This window comes from Petaurus breviceps, unplaced genomic scaffold (assembly GCF_028583685.1).
Source record: "Petaurus breviceps papuanus isolate PSGF00001 unplaced genomic scaffold, PetGlider_PUasm1.0 90903, whole genome shotgun sequence".
Classification (NCBI taxonomy): domain Eukaryota; kingdom Metazoa; phylum Chordata; class Mammalia; order Diprotodontia; family Petauridae; genus Petaurus; species Petaurus breviceps.
This window is the reverse complement of record NW_027187376.1, coordinates 14,460,999-14,485,350: the sequence shown is the minus strand read 5'-3', so window position 1 is coordinate 14,485,350 and position 24,352 is coordinate 14,460,999. Positions and strand designations below refer to the sequence as shown.

The 24,352-nt window shown below is 37.5% G+C and overlaps 2 protein-coding genes across 2 annotated transcripts in view; both read right to left on the bottom strand.

Annotated features, from left to right (window-relative positions):
* CMKLR2 (chemerin chemokine-like receptor 2) overlaps positions 1 to 7,733 on the bottom strand; it is a 53,116-nt gene extending 45,383 nt beyond the window's left edge. Inside the window, exon 1 of the mRNA XM_069075286.1 lies at positions 7,516 to 7,733. The gene's annotated coding sequence lies outside the window, so the exon portion shown is untranslated. The remainder of the gene's footprint in view (positions 1 to 7,515) is intronic.
* NDUFS1 (NADH:ubiquinone oxidoreductase core subunit S1) overlaps positions 1 to 24,352 on the bottom strand; it is a 386,086-nt gene that overhangs the window by 109,758 nt on the left and 251,976 nt on the right. The gene's annotated exons all lie outside the window — the stretch shown is intronic.

Here is a 24,352-nt window from a genome sequence, read left to right as displayed (position 1 = left end):
CTGGGAAAGAGAGAAGCAAGATGGCGATCTGGGTGGAAGTCTTTGTGGGCTGTGGAAGAAACTTCTGCCTGGACCTAAGCTGAGATTTATGACAGAGGATGATATATTGAGATGGAACAAGTGAGGGATCCGGAACAACAATACATCCAAGGGGTAATCTGGTTTTGCTCAGTGGTAGAAGCATGTCTCTGAGGTTATAGGAGGCCCATGCCTTCTCATTCTGCTTGCCTACAAAAGCTTAAACTGAATTTTTACCTGCAACACCATATCATTCTCTGGCTTACACCCAGCTGCCCATCTGGTCTCAAAATACCATTTTGCAGTTGAAATGGCCTCTAAGGCCCCTGCTAGATATCTAACAGGTTCTCCCTTGGAAAGTTCTGGGGACTCTGAGGATAAAGTGACTCAGTATTTGGGCACATCAGAGATGATGAACTTTTTTCTGGCTGCTTCCTTGTGTTAGCTGAGTGCCTAAGGGTGTGGGTACTTTGGGATCATGATACAATCATTGGCGGGCAGATCTAGAGGAACTGATGACTCAGTGGACCTTTTAAAAGGAGAGAATCCTTCCATCTCAATTTCTGCTTCTGCTCACCCACACAGCAAGTCAAGTGCTTTGTTTCTGGTCTCCCTATTAAGGGAGGTAGGCACATGGGCCTCTACCTCCCATTCCAACATTGCTCCCAGAACATTTACTGAATTTACTCTTGGGCTCCTAGCTCCTTTCCTACTAGGTTTGGAGGTAACACTATGAGTTTGAGAGTCCTGGAAGTCCTGATACAGCAGATTAGCAGAAAAAGGCTCCTCATTAGAAAACATGGCCACTAACATTGGGATTGGTCTAAGCCTGGCCTTTTTTTTAAACTATCAAACATGTACCCAGAGTTGTTTAGTCCAGGCATTGACAAACAAATTCAACTTGTTGCCTGTTTTTGCACAGCTGGCAGGAGTTAAGAATGTTTTTTAAAACAATTTTAAATAAAGTTTTGTTTTATTTAAAAAATATTTTTTAAAAAGACTATTCTTAGCTATCAGGCCATACAAAAACAGGCCACAGGCCTGATTTGGTCATAGTTTGTTGACTCATGGTTTAGACGGTGTAGAGCAGATATGAAATGCCTAATCAGTATTCACATATGGCTTTATGTGCTGATAATTCCCAGGGAATTGCAATAGTAGTCATAAGTTAATGAAGCCTGCTTTAAGTTCGTTTTCATCTTGGGAATGTTCTGTTTATCATTATTCCTTTTGTCTGAAGAAATAAATACCTGTCCCCTATATCTGCTGTATGTAGAGTACCTTTTTAATTCCCTCTCTCGGGGAAACCAAATTACGTGTTCATTTCAAAGTTATAAAATTTAGAAAGTAACAAATTGTATTACTCACATCAAATTTCTTTACAAAAGTAAAAAAACAATATTTAAAAATCACAGGAATCATGACAAGAATGACAAGGTTAATGGGAACCTGAATGAGGACAGGACAATGTTATAAATATATAATGAGGAGTTTTAAGTGACAACATAACAATGCTCCCTGTTTCATACTTGGTCATTGCAAGCTCAATAATATACTTTAAAAAACTGTTTAAAACTAGTCACACTCAAAGAGTCCTTTATACAGAGATGCTTTGGTAGAAATGCCCTATTTCTTATCAGTCCAGTTAGTCATTTATTTCTGGCCTTTGCAAAGAGCCTTCATGTCTGGCTATGGCCTTCAGCCTTTTTGTCTCTCCCTAGCAACTTTGTTATTTTCATAAAATTTTCACACAGACCAACATAAATGTAGAATTTTAGAGCTGAAATGTACTACAGAGATTGTCTAGTCTAGTAACCACACCTGTGATTTCATTGGTATAGGAACTTCCAGAGGAGGAAAATCCCTTCACCAATGGAAGGAAGGTCAGTACCTTCTCTATATTTTATAGCATTAGAGAGCTTCCTTAAGCAGAGGTATCAAATACTACATTGTGGCCCACAACACTCCTAAGTTCAGACTGAATCAGGTTAAAATATAATTGGAAATAGTTAAATAAATGAAAATACAATAGAACATAGATAGTTTAATATGTGATTTTCTAAATCAATATGGAGTCCCAAGAATCCTTATATAGTTTAGAGATCTTTATGTACTATTTAGTGGCCCTCATCTCAATCTGAGGGCACTTAGGAAGCCTAGTGAATAGAGTGCCAGGCCTGGAGTCAGGAAGGCCTGAGTTCAAATCTTGCCTCAGACACTTATTAGCTATATGACCCTGGGTAATTCACTTAACCCTGTTTATGAGCTGGAGAAGGAAATAGCAAACCACTCCAGTATCTTTGCCAAGAAAACACGAAATGAGGTCACGAAGAGTCAGACATGACTGAAATGACCCAACAACAACAACAAAAATTTCTGGGTTTGATATCACTGGCCTAGAGCCTTTAGAAGTTCAGCGATAGCTAGTTTGTCAGAGGTAGCATGCACCTTAGTCAAGTGGCAAAATGTAGACTAGACTTCAGGTCACCCAACCACAGGTTCAATGCCTTCCTCTCTATGCCATGATGTATTGGGATTCTGTTTTGGTGATAAGAACCATGCCAATGACACCACATTGTAATGCCAAATGCCAAGTTAAAAGAGTGCACTGAAATTTTTCAGTAAGCATTCATTATCAAATGAGATAACATACGTAAAGTGCTTTGTAAACCTTAAGATGCTTTACATTAATGTTAGTTATTATCAGTGATGATGACTGCTATATGCTGGGTCCCATGCTAACTGTCTTCAAGGAGCTTACCACATATTGGGGGGAGGGGAGGCAGGATAGCTATACAGAGAAATAACTACAAAATAAATTCAAAGAAATGGACAGCACTAACAAGAGAGAGGGTCAGGAAAGGCTTAATGTACGGGAGAACTAAGCCTTCAAGGGAACTAGGGATTCCAAGAGTCAGAGGTGAGGAAGGTGATCCTCCCAGGAAAGGGGTGAGGGTAGGAGGCAAAGGTGTGTGGGTAGGAGATGGAGTATTATGTATAGGGAAGAGAAAAAAAAAGACCAGTTTGGCTGGAAGGTAGAGAGTTGAGAGGAAGTAACGTGAAATCTGTCTAGACAGATAGGTTGGAGTGAGGCTGAAAAGAGCTTTTAAATGGCAAACAAAAGAGCTTATATTTTATCCTAAGAACCACTGTAGCTTCATGAGTAGGGGAGTGACATGATCAGACTTGTGCTTTAAGAACAGCAATTTACCAACCATCTGTGTGGAGGATGGATTGGAGAAGGGAGAGATTGTAGGCTGCCTACGAGATCAATTAAAAGCAATTGTGGTAGTCCTGGAGAAAGCGAATGTGGGCCCCCGTAGGGTGGTGGTGTTTGTGTGAGCCAAGAGAAGAGAATCGATGTAGTTACTGATGTAACAATGATTTTATGTGTGTATATATATATATACATATATATATACATATATATATATATATAACTGATGTAACAATGATTTTACATATATATAAATAAAACTTACATATTATGTATACTCTATCAATATAATTTATTGATATTGATATAATTTACTGATTATATATAATTACACATATAACATCAATATAATTTATTGATTATTGACGTAAGACATTGAGTAGCTAAGGTTGGTAAGGTAGAATCAACAATATTGGAGGCACATTTGGAAACAATTCTACCTATTTGTGCTGGAGACTTAAAGCTTTTAAAAGCTTTACTGATATATATCAGTATATATCTCCATATATGTAGATACATCATATGTACATATATGTATATACATTCTATATGTTCATATGTACATATATATATTAAAGGTAGGCTATACTAGGCTGGGGAAAAACAATGTCTTTGCTCCCTAGGCTTAGTTTTGTTTCTCTGCTTTTCCCCCTACCCATTGATCTGCATGGGAGAGTGAAAGGGATTTTGGAATTGACAAACTGAGGAACTGTAGAACCCTTGGCAGTTTGTTAAGAATAATGTCTCTATGTGCATGGAAGATGGCTAGGTGTAGTCTTGTCATCAGAGGTTAAAAGTGGGAGCTATAATTGAAAAGTGTGTGCTCTGTGTGCTCATGTAAGATATGTATGTCCACATGAGGTTTGAATTACGTCTTTTTGTCTATCTATACATTGCTAGTCTAGAGGAAGGACTGATTCAAAACAAAAGCTGCTTCCTGGATGCATTTAAAAATCCTGGGGAAAAGGTTGTCCCAAGATTATACCGGTAGATTTAACTCTTTTCTACCCCAATACTGATTACACAGAAAGCCACCTCAAATAATGGATTGCAAATAAACCTATTTATTCAAACAAATAACTAACAGAAGTCAGAGCAGTTACAGATTAGAGTATACCAAAAAATACACAAAGTGAAAAACCAAGAGAAAGGTTGCGATCTCAACCAAGAGGAAATTTCCCAAAGTCTCTAGGGTGGGGGTTGGGGGGTAGCTGGAAATCAAGGATGTATTGGAGAGGTGGCTTCCCTTACATGTCTGCAGCTTCCAAAATCTTTTTTCCTGTCTTCATATGTCTAGAGTTGGTCCTAAAGAGAGTCTGGCATCGTGTTTCTTTTCTCAAAGATAAAATGCTCTCTCCTCTTCCTCAAACCTCTCTCATCAACTCTGTCTCTCACTTAGATACACAATTTTGCACTAACAATTCTTTCAACTAAGCTGGAGCTGTGCCTAAGTAGTTGGGACACAAAACACACCAGGCTTCAGTATGAGTCTTGTTATCCAAGTTATGCCCAGCCTAAGCTTGAGTGAGGTCTACAACAGAGAGATCCTAGCTCTAGGAATTTAAGCCTGATGGTACCAGCTAGCTAGACTAAACCTGCTCTATATCCCATGGAGCTTGGCACGTGCTACAAATCATCTTCTGCTGGGAACAGAAGACCTTATTGCCAAGATTCTGAAAGGTTGGAACAAGATAAGCCACTCTTTTTTTTTTTTTAAGTTGGACTAAGTTACCTCAAAGGCCATTTCAATTCCAAAACCATATGAATTACTTTCTAGCCATGATTTTTCCATCTTGTACATGTAGTTTTTTTTATAAAAACCTAGATATAAGAATAAATTTCATCTTATTAGCTTCAACCTAGCCTGTCAATATTCTTTTGAATGTCTCTTCTCATATATGATGCATTGGCTAGTGTCTCCAGTTTCATTTCACCCACAAATGTGATAAATATACTATCTATTGAATAAAATTATTGAATATAGAGTAAAGGGCAGAGAATTGTGGCAATACACCAGAGATCTCAGTCCAGGTTGACATCAATTCATTTGTTAACTCACTTTGAATCCAATCAATCAACCAGTTTTAAAGCTAACATACTGTATTGGCATCTGGTCCACATCTCTCCAACTGGTCCATAAGGATAGTATGGGATCATAAATTTGGAGATGTAATGGATCTCAGGGTCGATGTAGGAAACTCCTTAAGGAAAAACAGCTGGAAAAGCTCCCTCCCCCTCCTATTCAGGACTTCTTTTGGGTCCATGGCTAGGGATATTTCTGTTTTTTCCCCCCAATTTAATTTATTTTCATCCCGATTGCATGTTATTATTTTTGTTTTGGAGAGCTATTTTTTTTAAGCCTTGGTATTTTAAACTAAAGGATCATTGCAGAGCCCACTCTTCTTCTGAAGAACAAAAGGAGTGTAATTGAGGACTTCAGTTGAAGCTGGACCACACTGTGTATCCAACAGAAAAGAATGAGGAGCAGGCTTTACTGGAGTAGTTTTAGATATATGTATATATTTATATACACATACACACTCATATATAACACTACACATCATACTAGATACACACATGCGATACACACATACATGCACATATACACTATATATATGTATACATACACACACCACACTACTTGAATAAGTCTTGCATATGTGTGTATATGGTATATATGCATATATATACACATACATAAATACATACGTATATTTTGATGACTATTTCAATATAATTGTTTTATATATGTATTTTATTTATCTCTTAAGTATTTAAAAATATGATTCTGAGGTAAAGGGTCCCTAGACTATACCATATTGCCAGAGAGTTCCATGATGGAATAAATGTTAAGAAGCCCTGATTTAAAGGGTCATCCAGAAAAAAAGTAGAAGTGAATTAGGACTGAAAAGTCTACTCGAGTCTAAAGGTTTAGCATCTGTGGTTCAATGAACATTATGTTTAGACTGATTAATAGGGAAAGTTCCCATTATGTTTTTCCTCATCAGAAGGACCTGAGGGCTGGAACTTTAGTATTAAAAGAGAAAAGAAGTTAGAGAGATTTTGGAGGGAAGATGTTGAGATATTTTATTGTAAAGTCTTGGAAAAGTGACAGGATAGCTTTATTTGATAAAGAAAGGCAGGTAAGAAAAATGCTTGAAGCTTTCTTAGAAACTAAATAAGTTTGCTGGCTTTCATCTGATTATGAGAATTTTTAAAAGCCATTTAATGACTTAAAAAGCACACATTATGTGAACTATTCAGAAAAGAATTACAGCTGAGAGCTAAGAGAGGGAAGTGGCAGTTTCACCGGATTTTGGAAGAAATAAAAACAGATGAGTATGCTGGTAAAAATATCCTGAAAGAAATTTTGTAACAAGCCTGTGAATTCCTCATTGAGAAAGTGGATCTTAACCTGTAAAGAGTATATTGGGTACTCAAGACAGAAATTACAGGTGAAACCTTGCTTTTTAGTCAGTGAGAAGCAACTAATTGCAAATGCCTTGAAAAGTGGGGTCACAGAGGTTTGTAGAGTTTAACTGAATTAGATGCAAAAATGACAACCTTCAGTTAGCCCCATAAACTATGATCTTATAATTAATTAACTGTTAGTCCTTCATTAGGAAGAACCTAGACTTGATCTTCTCATGTCATTTTTATGCATGATTATTTCAGCATGCTATTAATTGTGGGATCTAATAAATCCAGGTATACCAAAAGAAATATAGTGAAGCCTTTTTGTAGAACCCCTTCCTGAAATAATCACCTGCTAATTGGATTTAGATTCTTGGCTATTTTATCATCTAGTTAAGATGAACAATTGTACTAAACATCACAACAAAGAGCTTTACAAAAGTTATTTGACTATTTCTGGGCTTTCAAGTATTCTAAATCTAAACTTATAGCCTGTTTTTAATTATATAAAGGTTGAGAAAATTACTTGAAGTGTCTAATTTTTTTCTTCTCCTTGCTTTATTTTTTTCTTTTCTTTTCTGAAATTTCAGAGTTAATTTCCAGCTGTAGCAAACCCTGTATGATCTCTTAACTTTTGACATAAGACCAAGAATATGAGTTTTCAGTGAGTCTGCAAATAGAGAATTCTTTCCTCTCTTTTTTGGTTTCTTTCTTTTTAAGTATCATGAGCCCTTTTCTGTCAGCTGTTACTCATTCTAATCCTGTTAGGTAAATAAATTTTCTCCAAAAATCATTATCAAGTCAACTGAAAATGTGTTAACTTATGGAGAAAGCAAACAAGAAAATACAAGAATGAACCTACTTACCAGTTAATTTTCTGTCAGGAAGAGAGGTTATTGTGATCCTGGGTGTAACCTCTGGAGTCCAGAATGAAAAACAGTGTGGATTTCAGAACAACTGTAGTGCACAGCTTTCCCAGCCTCCTCACTTGGCTTTTGAAATGACACCGTGGATGAGGAAGGATGCTAGTTCTGCAGCTTTTATACAACTCTCTGGGACTAGTTGTGAATGTGGTTCTTCCCCTCCCCCCTCCTGCTCTCCATAATCATCTACTTTGGGAGACAAGCAACACGCATATTGCACAATGGAATAGTTTTGGTCAGGGTGCCTGTGCATATGAGTAACCTTGGTTTACTTTCTGAAAGGAAATTGACACTGTGGGTTGCACAGACCAGTTTAAACAAGGGAGAAAGTTTCCCTTTTTAACTTGCATTTCTCTTTTGGAGAAAAGATATATAGGTATACATACACATACATTTATGTGTGTGTGTATGTATGGAACCATTGGAAAAAAAATCACATTGCATAAAGAGTAACCAGGTGGCAAAGTATTTTAGAAATTCCAGATAGGGCTTTTTCAAATGATCTTTGGAATGAGTTTTATTTATAGTTGCAGATTTCAGGAAATAATTTCAAAGTCAGGTATGTCGTTTTAGGTAGTGATAAAAATATACCTACACATTTCCCAACCAAGTCCAGGGTTTCCTTGTGTTCCATTAATGAGTAAAGGAAATATTAATTTTTGCCAATTATCTATCTCCAGGATGTTGTCTAACCATGGAATTCAAGATAATAATTATTTTTTTTATTTTAAGAATGCCAATACATAAGAATAAGAAATGGTTTCATTTCTAGGGAACTGCCCTGTGTATTTTAAGACTAGCTTTGGACAATCTGGAGGATTTTACTGCTCTGGAAAAATTGAAACTTTGCTTTTCATTGCTGAGTATCCCTACCTCCACCCCTACCCTTCCAGAACATCTGTCTGCAGCAAAACTTAGAAGTAACTGATGGGTTGGAGCTCTGGTCCTGTTGAGCCCCCTTACTACTGGCTTTTGTGAACTTTTTTTTTTCCAAAGATAACCAGAGGTCAAATGATAATAATCACCCACATTTATATAGTACCCACAATTGCAAAATGTTTTGCTCAAATTACTTCAGTTCACCCTCACATTATTTCTATAATGTAGACAGCGCCAATATAATTATCCCTATTTTACAGATGATGAAACCGAGGGTTAGAATTAAGTGATTTGTTTGGGGTCATGCTTGTGGTAAGTAATAAAGCTGGGATTCAAATCTAGGTTTTCTGATACCAAATTGACTGTTCTTTCACTACCTTTACAATAAAGGACCTTAGTACCTTTGTTGGTCACTAAGCATTTAAGGACCAGTCATGTACTGTGTTAAGTGCGTTTTAAGAAAGAAAATGTAGGGTGGCTAGGTGGCACAGTGAGTAAAGCCCTGGCCCTGGAGTCAGGAGGACCCGAGTCCAGTTCCGGACTCAGACACTTAACACACACACACACACACACACACACACACACACACACACACACACAAAATAGCCATGTAACCTTGGGCAAGTTACTTAACCCCAATTGCCCTCCAAAAAAGAAAAAAATCTAAATATCTAAAATATTGACCTAAAGAAATTGGTAAAAATAGTAGTTGGATATATATTACATGACTGAAAGCTATTTGGGTTAGTCATTAGGACTAGATGGATTGCATAAAACCAGACAACCCAGTCGTTGCTGAAAGCAATAAACCCTTTTATCTAGCACAGTGCCTGATACATAGTAAGAGCTTAATAAATGCTTATCAATCAGTCAAGAAACATTTATTACATGCCTAATATGTGCCAAGCATTATGCTAAGTGTTGGAGATACAAATGTGAAGAAGAAAAACAGTTTCTGCCCTCAAAGAGCTTACAATTTGATGGGGAAGGACAACACCCAAAAGGAACCTGAGAAGAAGGGGAGAAAGGCATGATGGAGAAATCCAGAGGAGCTCACCTGGGTGGTGCCCTGTTCCCTCCTTAAATGAAGATTTTAGGAGGAGCTCTCTGCTCAGTCCTCCAGTTAGAGGGTAGTGAGAGTACCAGGGAGGTGTGAGTACTAAGGCTGTTGCAATTTTACAGAATGATGAGGCTCCTGGGGGCATGATGAAGTTCAAAGGAGTTATTGTTGTCATTATTTACTAACTGACCCAAGGAGCTTAAATAGGGATACCCCAGGAAGCAAAAGTGTCTTATAGGGAAGGATGGGAGGGAGTGTTTAATGATGGTGCATCTAATCAGCTTGTCACCTCTGATGTCATAGGCAGGGAGCCACCAGTCATTGAGGTACCAGGGTAGAGGATGACAGCAATTTTATTATTATATATTATATAAATATAAACAAAATATATGATATAATTAATGATATTATTATGATATTATTCTTATTACTGATTATCCCAGGTTCTATTATAAAGCAAGCAGTACGGTTGAACATTTACACATTGTATCTAAGTTGTGTGGCATCATCAGTTATTTTACAGGGGTTCTTAACCTGGGAGTCAATGGACTTGAATTTTTTTAATATCTATTTTAATATAATAGGTTTCCTTTGTAACCCTATATGTTCCATTTTATGTCTTTAAAAAATTTCTTTTGAAAAAGAGTCCATTGGCTTCACTAAACTACCAAAAAGGTACATGACAAACAAAAAAGGCTAATTAGTCCCTTATTACATGATTCAGGCCATGAAGGGTTTTTTTCTGGTTGTTGTTATGAATTATCCATATTTCATAAGTCCATAATTGTTTGACTCTCACTTTAATCATGTAAATCTGTAGCTAGGGATGAAGAAGAAAAGCTTTTTAAAAACCAGAATCAGTTATAGGAGTAATTTATTGTAGGGTGTAGGGCTATTAAAACTATAATGCTACAATGAATAAATACTTGAAAATAATGAAGTTTTCCTTTTTTTCTGGGCAATTAATAAACAATTTATTAATTATCGTAAGTAAATTAATAGATTGAGGTCAGTGGCTTTTTCTTGTAAACCAAAGGCAAACTTTGGGGTCCCTGAATGCTTTAATACTCTTGGAAGAGTGAGTATTCCTGATAGGTGGAAATCAACTCTGATTGGTTAACAATTAATGAAAAAATGAATATTATAATAAGGATTGGGCTGATTCTCATGAGAGCCTGGGGGATTACTGATGATGTCACTCTTGGATAAACCCTGACCTCGTCAATAGGAGGCATGACATTGGAAAGAAGATGGAAATCAGAAGGGAAACTACACGGAAAGAGAGTGAACTGAAGCAATATATTGTTGTGGGACAAAGCCTACTGAGCCAGAGAAGCTAGCATTTCAGCTGATGTTCTGCATGTTTGAGCTTTGGTAATTACAGAGGGTGGGAACTCAGAAGATTTATTCCATATGAAAGGAACTAGTAACCCAGAACTAGAGCCAAAGTAAATATATTCCCAATTAGCTATATTAGATCTTCTTGCTGGTCATGGAAAGTGACCAGCCAAGAAGAGACAGGGAAATTAGTGACTTTCCTTTTCCTGTTCACCACATTGCAAGAGGGATAGTTTTCCTACCCCTACATAAGTTTTCCTTGAGATTTTCCCCTCTTCATCACCTCTGGAGATGTAGTTACTTGTGCCTATGGGGAAATGAGAACAAATCTACTGCCTGATTATTTTCCCCTTGTTATCTATTTTTAATGACTAAATTCAATGCTTTACTATTGAATTTGGGCTTACTTGGTCTCTGAATATAGAATATTTCATTGATGGGGGCTCAGGCCATAACTTGCATAGCTGGTTACTCAAAATATCCCACATTGAACTTGGAAAAAATAGCAAGAGTATGAGTGTAAATTCAGGACTATATTTTATTAGTGGTTTGGTAATTTAATCATAGATATTAGGATTGGATACAATAGATAATTTGGTCTTATTTTCAGCTAATATTTTCTTTTCTAGATTGCTGCTTTCTTTTTCAAAGTAATAATTTATTATTGCTCTAAATCACTATTGATAAGAGAAATGCAAATTAAAACAACTCTAAGGTATCACCTCACACCTACCAGATTGGCTAATATGACAGAAAAGGAAAATGTTAAATGTTGGAGAAGATGTGGCAAAATTGGAACACTAATCTTGTTGGTGGAGTTGTGAACTGATCCAACCATTCTGGATATATATATGTAACTATGCCCAAAGAGCTATAAAAATGTGTAAACCCTTTGACCAAGTAATACCACTTCTAGGGCTGTATCCCAAAGAGATCATACAAGTGGGAAAAGGACCCATATATGCAAAAATATTTATAGCAGCTCTTTTTCTGGTGGCAAAGAATTGGAAATCAAGGGATGCCCATCAATTGGGGAATGGCTGAACAAGTTGTGGTATATGAATGTAATGGAATACTACTGTACTATAAGAAATGAGGAGCAGACAGACTTCATAATAACATGGATAGACTTATATAAACTGATGCTGAATGAGGAGAGCAGAACCAGGAGAATATTGTACACAATTACAGACACATCGTATATGTGACGACTGACTTTGATAGACAAGGCTCATCTCAGTAATGCAAGGTTATAAGACACTCCAAAGGACTGATGATAGAAAAGGCTATCCACATACAGAGAAAGATTTATGGGAGTCTGAGTGCAGATTGAAGCAAACTACTTGCTCTCTCTCTGTTTTGTTTTGTTTTGTTCCTTTTTTCTCATTGCTATTTCCATTGGTTATAATTCTTCTTTACAACTTGACCAATGTTTAATGTGAAGGTATTTGTAGAATCTATATCAGAGGGGTGGCTAGGTGGCACAGTGAGTAAGAGCACTGGCCCCAGAGTCGGGAGGACTCGGGATTGGTTCTGGACTCAGATAATTAACACCCATACACACACACAAAAAAAACAACTGGCTGTGTAACCTTGGGCAAGTTACTTAACCCCAATTGCTTAAAAAAAAAAAGAATCTATATCATATCTAACCCTAACCCTAACCCTAACCCTAACTCAAAAGCTTGTGGAGCTGAATGTTGTAAACTAAAACTAAATTAATTAATTAAAAAAAAAGAAAATTATTCATACAATGTCATATCAGACTGTATTTCTCAATAGAATAAAATGGGAGAATGAGAGAAATAATTATTAATAATCAACTACTAATAAGGGGGAGAATCCAGGGTTTTGGGATATTTTTCCATTCCTATTTTCTAATTTAATTACTAGGTTAAAGTCTCTGAAGGACAGGACTGATTGTATTTCTTTATATGTTGCTATTAGGCTATAAATTGTTATTTTTGTTCTGTTCACTTCACTCTTCATCAGTTCATACAAGTCTTTCCAGACTTCCCTGAAACTCTTACCATTTCTTACAGCAAAATAGTATTCCATTAAATTAATATAGCATCATTGTTCAACAATTCCCCAATTGATTGGCACTCTCTTCATTTCTGGTTCTTTGCCACTCCAAAAAGAACTTCTATAAATATATTTTTTGTTCATATAGATCATTTTCTTCTTTCTGTAGCAAAAGATTAAGGGAATCAAGGGGAGACTCATGTTGAGTACATAGATTCCTTTTTTTGTGCCCTGAGTACAGAGCCATAACTAGCCTGTGGAAATGGGGCTCTAGCCCTGGGCGCTGACATAAGATGGTGGTATCCTTTCTCTCTGAGGTAATCTTCATCCTTTCACCTTACCTTGTAGTATTCCAGCAGCTTATCAATGAGGACCAGGTAGGGGCAGCTAGGTAGTACAGTGAATAGAGCACCGACCCTGGAGTCAGGAGGACTTGAGTTTGAATCCAGCCTCAGACATTTAACACTTACTTGCCTTGTGACCTTGGGCAAGTCACTTAACCCCAATTGCCCTGCCTTCCCCCCTCCAAAAAAGCAAAAAAAAAAATTCCATAGGTTTTAATCAGGGGTTCTGTGAGGTTCAAATGAGATAATAAATATTAAACACTTTGTGAACCATGACGCATTATACAAAAAAAAAAGTTATTAAAAAAAATAAAGGCCATTCTCTCTCTCAGTGTGACCACATTAGCACCAATGTATATACCATCACTCTTCTCCTCAAAACTAATTTCTATTTGTTTCTCTGTATGGATCATTGAAATCCATTTTCATATCTAAATTCAATTTAGGGTTAATTTCAGAAGTAAAGTCCTCAACACATGTGCACAAACACACACAAATATCTCCCATACTACTCACTGTTTCCCAAAAGAAACAAAAATATCTCACAAATATTCCACATAAATATCTCCTATATTACTCACTGTTTCCTGCAAGAAGGGAGAAAGGAAGAGAGGATGAAATAAAAGGATAAAGGGATTGGAGAAAAGAAGAAAGGGAGAAAGGAAAGAGGTGTTTCTTTGAAGAATTTTATTTTGAGACTCATTTTTCATTATGACTGAACAGATCTTAGAGCCATAGATGTGATACAATATATTCATGTTTTTTTCATCAGAATTTTATCTGAAATTTTAATTCAATTTAATTTTAATCTAAAATTTTACTTTAAGTATGATAGAGTAAGCTTTCTAAACTGAGCCAAATACTGAAAGTGGTATAACTTTTCCAACCTTGGACATTTGTTCTCCTCTCTTTTTATGTCTGTCTGTAATTCCAGGTGCTTTTTTCCTCCCATGATGCTGTCATGCTACCCTCTGGGTATTCATAGCCTCCCACTTTGGCACTCCACCCAAGTTTGTCTTCTAACCCATGCTTCAAAATTACTTCTCATTCTCTCTCTCTTCTCCCTGTGATTAAAACTTTCAGTACTTCATGTAGCTGATCTCTGATAGAAAAACAACCTAAGTAGCTGATTCAAGTAATTCATACTAAGGTGTGAAATAGCTGATATGCTTAATTTTGATTGTGTGAGTATTTTAAAGAAGGGGTTGGTATCATAACATTTTTTTCTAATTGGTAATATGCATGGGAGATGTTTTAGAGGTGGGGAATTTTCCTATATCCCTTGCATTCATCCAGACTGGTCCAGACTCTGCCTCCAGGGGAAAGAACAGGGGCTGCAACTTGACGCTCCATTCTTGAACCCTTGCTAATTCTTGCTGCAGTATATTGAGCCCAGATAAATCATTACATTTCCCCCTTACTGTTTAACACTAAAATAACACTCTTGCTTAAAGTACCCTGAAACTTACATGACATTACAGAAATATTTATGCAGGTTAAGTCATTTTTATTAATGAAAGTCATTTCCATTTTTCCTGTTTATTTAGCTTTAACACTTGGCATAAATTTATACCTGGGATAACAGATCATTTTATTTAAAAAAAAGAGCTATCTTTATCTTAAAAGGTTTGTCAAAATGGAAAAAAAAATGACTCCTTTCTTTTCTCCTGGCATAACAGCAGGACAACTACCTCATTATGTCAGTGCCATTCTTTGCCCTGTTTCTTCAGGGCAGGCATAGTCAGGAAGCTAGACTTTGAGGTCTTTATCCTACTGAACACTGGTACTGGCTTAATGCCAAGACTTTCCACAGCACTGTAATGCCTTCATGACTAAAGCAACTCTTGGGATTTGGTAGTGAGGCGGAGGGGGTGGGGTGGGGATGAGATGTGCCAGCAGCTCCACACTGGAGTTTTCATGCCTCCGGAAATACAGCATCAGAAAGATGAGGTTTGCTTTTTTTTTTTTCCTAAGTGTGCTTAATGGTATTATCAAATATATTAGATTTTATTTACCAGTTCCATTTTCTGTTAGAAAAACAGTGTCTGAGGTGTTGGGAAGTCAGCAGGAATGCATTTTACCAAACATTATCAACATTTTCTAATTATAACTCTAAAGTACTACAAAGCTGTTATTCCCCAGGGAGAAGAACAGAGTTCTTCTTGTATTCTTGTCTGACTTGAGTGAATTGTTTCTCATGTGCAAAATCTTTAGAGCTATAGAGACTTGGATGAGTTGTTTTGGACTTGAATTAGTTGAGTTTACCCACTGAAGGAAGAAGAGATATAGAATCGTAGCTAGCCAAGACATATAGATTATGTGAACTTTTTTTGAGAATGGGCGAGACATAGGAGTGTTTGTAGACAGTAGGAAAGCAGCCAGTAGACAGGGAGAGATGGAAGAAAAGTGAGAGAGTGGGAATGATAGAGGGGGTGATCTGCCAGAAAAGATGGAATGGAATGGATTCACTTTCACTTGTGCAAGGGGTTTGTTTTAGCAAGGAGGAAGGCCACCTCTTCATGAGAGACTGGAATAGAGGAGGAGAAAGTGACAGAAGGCATCTGAGTGATGTGAGATGAGATAGGAAGAACAGGGAGCTCTTGGCAAATGGCTTCAATTTTTTTCAGTGAAATTCAAGGCAAAGTTTTCAGCTGGGAGTGCAGGGTGTGAGAGAGCTGTGGGAGGTTTGAATGAAGATGGAAGGTTTGGAAAGGCTTCTTTGATGAGTGGGGTAGAGATTTGGTTAGAGAGGAGTAAGAGATCGCCTTGCTGCAGTGAGGATGCAGTTGAGCTTGTATAATACAATATAAATAATAGTGGGCCTACTTAGTACAGTTTTATTGTTTCCTTCATCTACATTCAGCAGTGTGAGAAGGATCAAAGGCAACGGATATTGGGACTAATCCAAGGCTGACTTTTTGCAGGGTAATGTCTTTGATAAGACAAGGCGATGAGGGAATGGAGGGAAGAGGACAGTGTAGAGTTGAACTGGTTCATCAGGTTGACAAGGTGGAGAAGGGAGAAGAATGTGGCCAGTGCTGGAGCGATGGCCTGGGAAGGAACTGTGGAAGTGGAGTGATTAGAGGTCACAGTGAGGACAAAGACCAGATCTGGCGAGTTGCAAGGCATAGGGATAGGTGGAATGACAACAGATTGTGATCAGATAAAGGAATTACCAAATGCACAAAAATATTATAATTAATATTAATAGCTACCAATTATATAGCACCCAAAATGTGCCAGGCACTGTGCTATGCATCTTAAAAGTATCATCTCATTTTATTTTCACAACAACCCCAGGAGGTAGGTGCTATTGTCATTATTCTCATTTTATAGTTGTGGAAACTGAGGCAAGCAGATATTAAGTGATTTGCCTAAGGTCATACAGCCAGTAAATGTAAACATGGAAGCAATACATTCGTGGGTGATGGCTAGATCAAGGGTATGACATTTCGGTGTGTAGCTGTAGTGGGGTAGAGGAGTAGGTTATGGGAAATGAATTCATTAAGGAACCTGGAGGTTAGGATCCTTGAGGGAATATCAACATGCACATTGAAGTCCCTTAGTATGAGGGCAAGACCTGAGGAGGAGAGAAAGACTGGCATGGACCAGGTACAGAACTTGTTGAGGATGGAAGGAGAGTTGTGATGGGCCGAGGCAGGGAACCCGGCTTTCTGTGGCAGAGCTGAGAGAATTGGGAATCCTGCTATTCCCTATCAGGACTGGGAGTGCTGTCTACCCAGAGGCTGCGAGTTAAAAGAGAGACAGGGACTCAAAGAGTGGCAGAAAAAGAATCTCCTTCATTGTTCTAAGTGCAAGTCTTTTACAGGATGCTTCCTAATGGCTTTCCCCTGTGGACATTGTGCACTGCAGTGTTCTCAGGCCTAAGCTTATCTCAAGGATCCAATCCTCACACCTGCATGCTTGAACTCTTCCCTGGGGGATGGGGAACTGATTCGGGCCTGGCAGCGAGACCTTTACCTGAGGGGGCTTATTCAGCCATCAGGGTCAGAGTCTCACTGGCCCGAGGTCCTCAACAGAGAGTGTCTTGGACATTGGTAGACGACAGCCATCAGAATCTTGATTGCGTGATAAATGTGGATTTAATGAACATCAAAGAAGAGGGAAAACCTGGAAGTGGCAATGGGGAGCAAGGAATATTCCAGCTCTTCTACTATGACCAGTGAGTCAGTGGGATATATGTGAAATTGCAACCAGTACTGGAAGAATTAGGTCAAGGAAGCTGTAAGTGCAAAAAGATATAAGTCCTGGGAAAGGAGAAAGTTTAAGATGAAAGCTAGATTATAATCTATGAACTAGTCATTCCAGAGATAATATGGCACATAAAATATGATTTAGTATTCAGAAACAATTTAGACAGACATAGGTATTATTGAGGGAAGTCCATCTAATATAATTTCATCACAAGGCCCTCACTTTAAATAAAAACTGCTGTCATTTTCATCGTATGAAAGGAAACCTGTGCCACAAAGGGACAGTCAGAAAAACTTCACGAGTGAACCATAAAGTCAGAAGACAGTCTAGGTTCTCTGACACTCATTCTATTTTTTTTTAAAGCAATCAGGGTTAAGTAACTTGCTCAAGGTTACACGGCCAGTTATTATTTCTGGGTGTGGTGCTGAGTATCTGAGCCCAGATTTGATCCAGGTCATCCCGACACTGGAGCCAGTGCTCTTACTCGCTGAGCCACCTGGCGGCCCCTAAGCAATTGGGGTTAAGTAATTTGCTCAAGGTTACACGGCCAGGTGTTTGTGGGTGGGTGCTAAGTGTCTGAGCCCGGGATTCGATCTCCAGGTCTTCTCAACACTGGAGCCGGTGCTCTTACTCGCTGTGTTACCTGGCCGCTCCGTCACTCATTCTATTTTGCTAGAACCCATTATCTTGTCTTAAAAAGATGAATCTTCACTATCTCCCTCATGATAAATCTACCTCTTTTTCAACTAGTTGAACCAATTTCCTGACAGTAGAAATAGTATCTGTTCTCTACCACAATAGCCAGTCAGATCACTTCTACTAGCAGACTAGCTGAATTCCCATAATTCCATAATTTGTTAACCAACAAATATGATTGTGTCTACTATTTATACAACACTATGTTTACAATCTAAGTTTTAAGTTCCTTGAGACCAGGAATCATATCTTATACATAAGATTTTAGAACTTTCTTTGTATCACCCATGGGGATATATCCATTAGCCAAAGGATTGACTCAAATGTTCTCCAAGATCCATTCCAACTCTGGGATTCGATGATTCTAGCACCAGAGTGTCTACCACAAAGTAGATACTCAAAAAATGTTTGTTAATGTAAATGCTGATGGTACATAGTCCATTAATAAGTGCAACTGAATGAATTGCAAAATAAATTAATTGAATGAATGGCAAATCTAGCTGGAAAAAAAACACCCAGTACAAAGCACTCTATATTGTGATAAGGGAGAGCTCACGATGACAAAAGTTATATGAGGAGGTCAGAGTTATGGACTGGAGTGGTTAGGAAAAGAATCTTAGAGGAAATAGAGCTTCTGCTGGGCCCAGAAGAATGAGTAGACTTCAGATAGGTAATCAGGGCATACCAGGTGAAAGAAACAGCTAATTAACAGTAGTCTACTCTTAGAAAAGAACATTATCCCACAGGTCATATGGTCAATTGACCTATATAAGTTTCTGATCCTAGTTAAGACAACATTATTAAATGGTGCTTTTGAGGACTGATGACCAAAGTAGCTCAGGAGCAAGACTGGGAAGGAATGAGGAAAGACAGAAGTGAGAAAGGGATAGAATTGAAAAGGATTGAGGCCAGTATATTTACATATATGTTGGAAATGAACATATTTTGGCACTTCTTACAAAGAATTAAGTGACTCTGAGGCAGTTAGGGTGACACAGTAAATAGAGCACCGGCCCTGGAGTCAGGAGGACCTGAGTTGAAATCTGGCCTCAGACACTTGACACACTTACTGCGTGACCTTGGGCAAGTCACTTAACACCAATTGCCCTGCCTTCCCCCCTCCAAAAACAGAAACAAAAAAAGAAATAAAAAAAAAACTAAGTGACTCTTAGAGCTTTTGCCACAGGTGTCAAAGATATTTTAATAATATTTTTATTATTTCTCCAATTAATGTAAAGATAATTAACATTCATTTTTTAAAATTTTGAGTTCTAATTTTTTTCTTTTCCTCTTACCTCCCCCCTCCCTGAGACAGTAAGCAATTTGATATAGGTTATACATGTTCAATCATGTAAAACATATTACCATATTTGTCATGTTGTAAAAGAAGATGCAGACCTAAGGGAAAAAATACAGAAAGCAAAAAGAGTTTGCTTTGATTTGCATTCAGATTCTATCAGTTCTTTCTCTGGTGGTGGACAGCATTTTTCATCATGAAATTTCATCATTTGGAATTGTCTTGGATCATTGTATTTCTGAGAATAACGAAGTCATTTCTAGTTGATTATCATACAGTATTGCTGCTATTGGGTACAATGTTCTCCTGGTTTTGCTCACTTCACTTTGCATCAGTTCATGTAAGTCTTCCCAGGATTTTCTGAAATCACTTTGCTCATCATTTCTTATAGCAGACTAGAACTCCATTACAATCATATATTCCAACTTGTTCAGCCATTATTCAACTGATGGGCATCCCTCAATGTCTACTTCTTTGCCACTATAAAAAGAGCTGCTATTAACATGGTGCCAAAGTTCTTTAGCATGGTCATGACTGACAAAGATCTAGGGCAGTTGTTCTCAAAGTGTAACACTAAGACACTGTCAGGGAATTTGTGAGGTCAAAGCTACATCCATAATAATACCAAGATGTTATTTGCTTGTTAAAATACTCCCTTTTCCAACTACATGGCTGTGTGAGGTTGGGTTGTTTTCATAATATAGTTCAACCAGAACAGCATAGCTCCACAGATTGAATGCAGAAACAGATATATAAATTCAGCTGTCTTCTATTAAGCCAAACATTAAAGAGATTAGCAGAAGTATATAAAGTAATGTTATTCTTCTCATTAAGTTACTTTTGTTTTCTAAAAATGTTATTTTCATAAAAATATGCTTTTTCTATTTACATAAAATGGGTATGTAATTGTTATTTTAAGATGATTTAGTAAGTAATCTTAAAAATTATCAGTTATAATTTCAAATATGGTAAATGTCAATAGATATAATGCACAGAAACAAAAGTTCTTTGGAGTCCTCAATACATTTTAGGAATGTAAAGCGGTTCTAAAATAAAAAAGTTTGAGAACTTCTGATCTCCGGAATGAGAACCTTTGACCTTAAAATTAGGTTTTCCTCTTAACAATGATATGCCATAATTTGCTCATTCCACTGGTACCAAGTTAGTTTGAACATGAAAATTTTATTACTATTTCAATGGACATAAAAACACCTTATCAAATCTTACTTTTATACGATGAAATGTCAAGCTGAAATAAAAAAAAGTAAAATCTGATTTCATATGATCAGCCACGACAATTTTTAGTTTTAGAATACTAAGGCTATAACTAAAATCTAACCCATATCTGCTTAGAGTTTGTTTAATATGATGTAGGTTTAGAAATCAGCACATAGACAAAGAATCTGGGATCATGTGTCAGCATCCCATTTAGAAAAATTTTCCATAAAATTAGATAATGAGGTGATAGGAAGATTCAGCCACATTTGATGAAATGTAATTACTATAATGAGACATTTAAAATAATGAACCATCATATTTCAACTTTTCAAAGCAGTGCCAAGAATGCTATTTGGTGTGGTTGTGCTGTTGGGTCGGCTACTATTTTCCATTTGATTTTAATGAGGTCCACGAATCTGGATGCTGAGGAATTTGCATTGATTTATGAACAGATTGAACTTGAATAATAATGACCTGCCTTGCACTCCCTGGAAGGAGTTAGTAACAGCATTGGGAACATGTAATCTCAGCTAAAATGAACAAAATGTCTCCAATGGATACAAATTTAGTGTACTTTAAAAGCAAGAGTCTATTTAGCATTTTGCTTCTGCTCTTGAAGCTTTAACCCCACCAAACTATGCAATAAACACCATTTGCAGAAAATTGTCCAGTAAATAAAAAAAATTACCATTGCATCGAAGATCATTAGAGTGTGAGGCACAAATTATAGGGCTGAGATAATAGTCTGGCTGATGGAGAAAAAAAAAGACACTTGAGGAAATGAATTGTAGGAAGAAGAAAAATCAGAACTCTTGAGCATCAATGGATTTCCTACCAAAGGCCATTTTACTGAACAAAGTGCTGACCCCACCAGTTTCTTCCCCCTTCAAAGTAATGACTATAACGTGTCAGCTTTTTGAACATTTAATTATTTTTTAAAAGTTATCAAACATATTATATACTTAGTTATACTTAGGTCAAAGACTCTAGCTGTACTTAGGTCCAGGACCTAAGTATAATGTCTAAAATGTAAGTAACATCACCATCTACATTCCTACTGTAATCAACTGAGGAAAATTCACTGGTCAAGTCTAGGCTATTCATCCCTACAGATTTGATAGTAGAATGAGAGCCCTACCCATTCTCCTATGATTGGGCCACAACACGGATATGTCTAACTAGAGTTTTTAGGACCTTGGCCTACATGTTCCTTCAGAGCAGCCTAGCCCTCACCTATGGTAGGCCAGACCTGGCAGTAATGCCTGTGGAGCAAGCAGGGTGGGAGCACAGCTAGAGCCTGGGCAGTGCATGATTGTGCCTTCTGGGTGGGCATTCATAGCAACTTCTAATATAGTTCTATCTTTGGCATGCTGCTCTGCCTTGGCAAACACAAAGTCTTGTAACTGATCATCAAGGGGGGTTTCAACAGACAAAGTAGAAGTGCCAAGTAAGGAGAATAATCAAATGACCTCATAGATTCAAAGCTTAATATCAGGGGCTAGAGTCAGGAGGACCCGATTTCAAATATGACCTCAGACACTTGGCACACTTACTAGCTGTGTGACCCTGGGCAAGTCACTTAACCCCAATTGCCCAGCCTTCCCCGCTCCAAAGAAAAAAGCTTAATATCAGAGATCTTGTTCCTGGAGAAAGTGGCAAATATCACTCTATAATTTTTTAAATCTTGCTTTGTACCCTATTTCTTCTAGTTTCTATAGGAAAAGAATGAGAAGACAACTTGAGTTGAAGAAGAAAGAGAAAGTGAAGAACAAAAACAAATTAAGAAAGTAGTTTGCAAAGGGCTTTGGAATTTGCAGAGAAGACCAGAAATTGGATTTGGGGAGGAAAAAATTTGGAGGTATTAAGGAGAAATTGAAGGAGAAGGAAGTAAGTTGAAGGAGAAGAAAGATTTAAATAACATAAAAGAAAAAAATGTGTTGAAGGGGAAGTGAAGAATGTTAGGAAAAGAGGAAAAGGAAGAATGGGAGCAGGAAAAAAAATGAGATAAAACAGGACAACTTGAAGAGAAATAAAAGGTACATGCCACAATGTTTGTGTATTCATTTTTTGATGACTCATTCTCCATTCCATTTTCCATCTTTAAAAAAAAAATTTTTTTTAATTTGTTGGCAAGTTTCCTATACATCTACATCGGTCACTTTAGGCAATTCTTTTCTCTCCGCACCAGAATTGCTTCTAGTCATGTCTTTAGAATTTCATTCTTGAGAGCTTCCCATTCCATCCAGCTGAACTTTCACATTGGAATTTTTGTTCATAGGACCCTAACTATACTTTTTTTTTTGGAGGAGCAGTTGGGGTTAAGTGACTTGCCCAAGGTCACATGGCTAGTAAGTGTTAAGTGTCTGAGGCCGACTTTAAACGTGGGTCCTCCTGACTCTAGGGCCAGTGCTCTATTCATGGCGTCACCTAGCTGTCCCCCTAACTGTACTTTTCTCTGAACACTTAGAAGTCTGTTCTCAAATATAGGGTGCATCCCACACTATACCCTATTTTTCTCTCCTCTAAGACAAATTCTTAGCTATAGTGGTCAATTCTCTCTAGGATAGCCATCATTTCTATACCAAGTGAATATTTCCAACTTGGTCGGAAATTCATCTAGAATAGGATTTTCCTTTGTTAGTTCCTCCATATATATATAAATTTTTTTTAAAGCAATTGAGGTTAAGTAACTTGCTCAAGGTTACACGGCCAGGTGTTTCTGGGTGGGTGCTAAGTGTCTGAGTCCGGATTCAATCCCAAGTCATCCCAACTGTGGGGCCAGTGCTATTACTCGCTGTGCTACCTGGCCACCCCAGTTCCTCCATATTTTGAAGAATGAATTAGTTAGTAAGGGGAGTAAAAGAAAAAAAAGGCCACCCAAGTGGACAAAGATGGGGTTCCATCAGATGTCTAGATAATTAAAATCCTGTATAGCTATAATGTCATGCTTCTGGGTCAAACTTATGTTCTGTTTTCTGAACTCCTCATCTATTTCCCCTTTCTGTCTAAGTGGTCTATAGTATATTCGATGACAATATAATTTCTTTTTCTACCTCTGTTTATCTTCACCAAAATGTTTTCTATCATGCTTCCTTGTTTTGGTCCTTGGATTTCCTCCCTGCTACCTTCTTAACATACCAGGCTAGGTAATCTCCCTGTTCTTGATCAAGCCATGGTAGCTCCTAGTGATCATTACTCTCCTTTCCAAATGCTCATAAGCTACTTCTTAAATCATATTGCAATAGAGAAACATTTGAAGTAAAAGAACACTGTAGGCCTCAAGCTTGAATTTGATTAAAGTTCCTAGAACTTCATTTCCCAAGAGACTACATGTCTCAAGGTGATTGCTTCAGGAGAGAGACAGATTTAGGGAAGGGAAGAAGACAGAATAAGTACATGGAGAGGTTGATTATGGAAGTACCTGGTACAAAAACAGGGAGAGCAGTAACACAGCCTCTGAGTACTGAGAAAAGCTGAAAGAGAGACACAGAGGATCTTCTGCTGTGATTGACCTGGATAAGACTGGTGAATATGCTGAGCAGAAATACAGAGAAGGTATGAGTGAAATTTTCCATTTCTATGCCATTCCCACACTAGAGCATGAGTATCAGAGGGTTGTAATTTCTCCACTATCTGCTTGGGGTTGAAACACCAAATCCCAGTGTGTGTGTGTGTGTGTGTGTGTGTGTGTGTGTGTGTGTGTGTGTG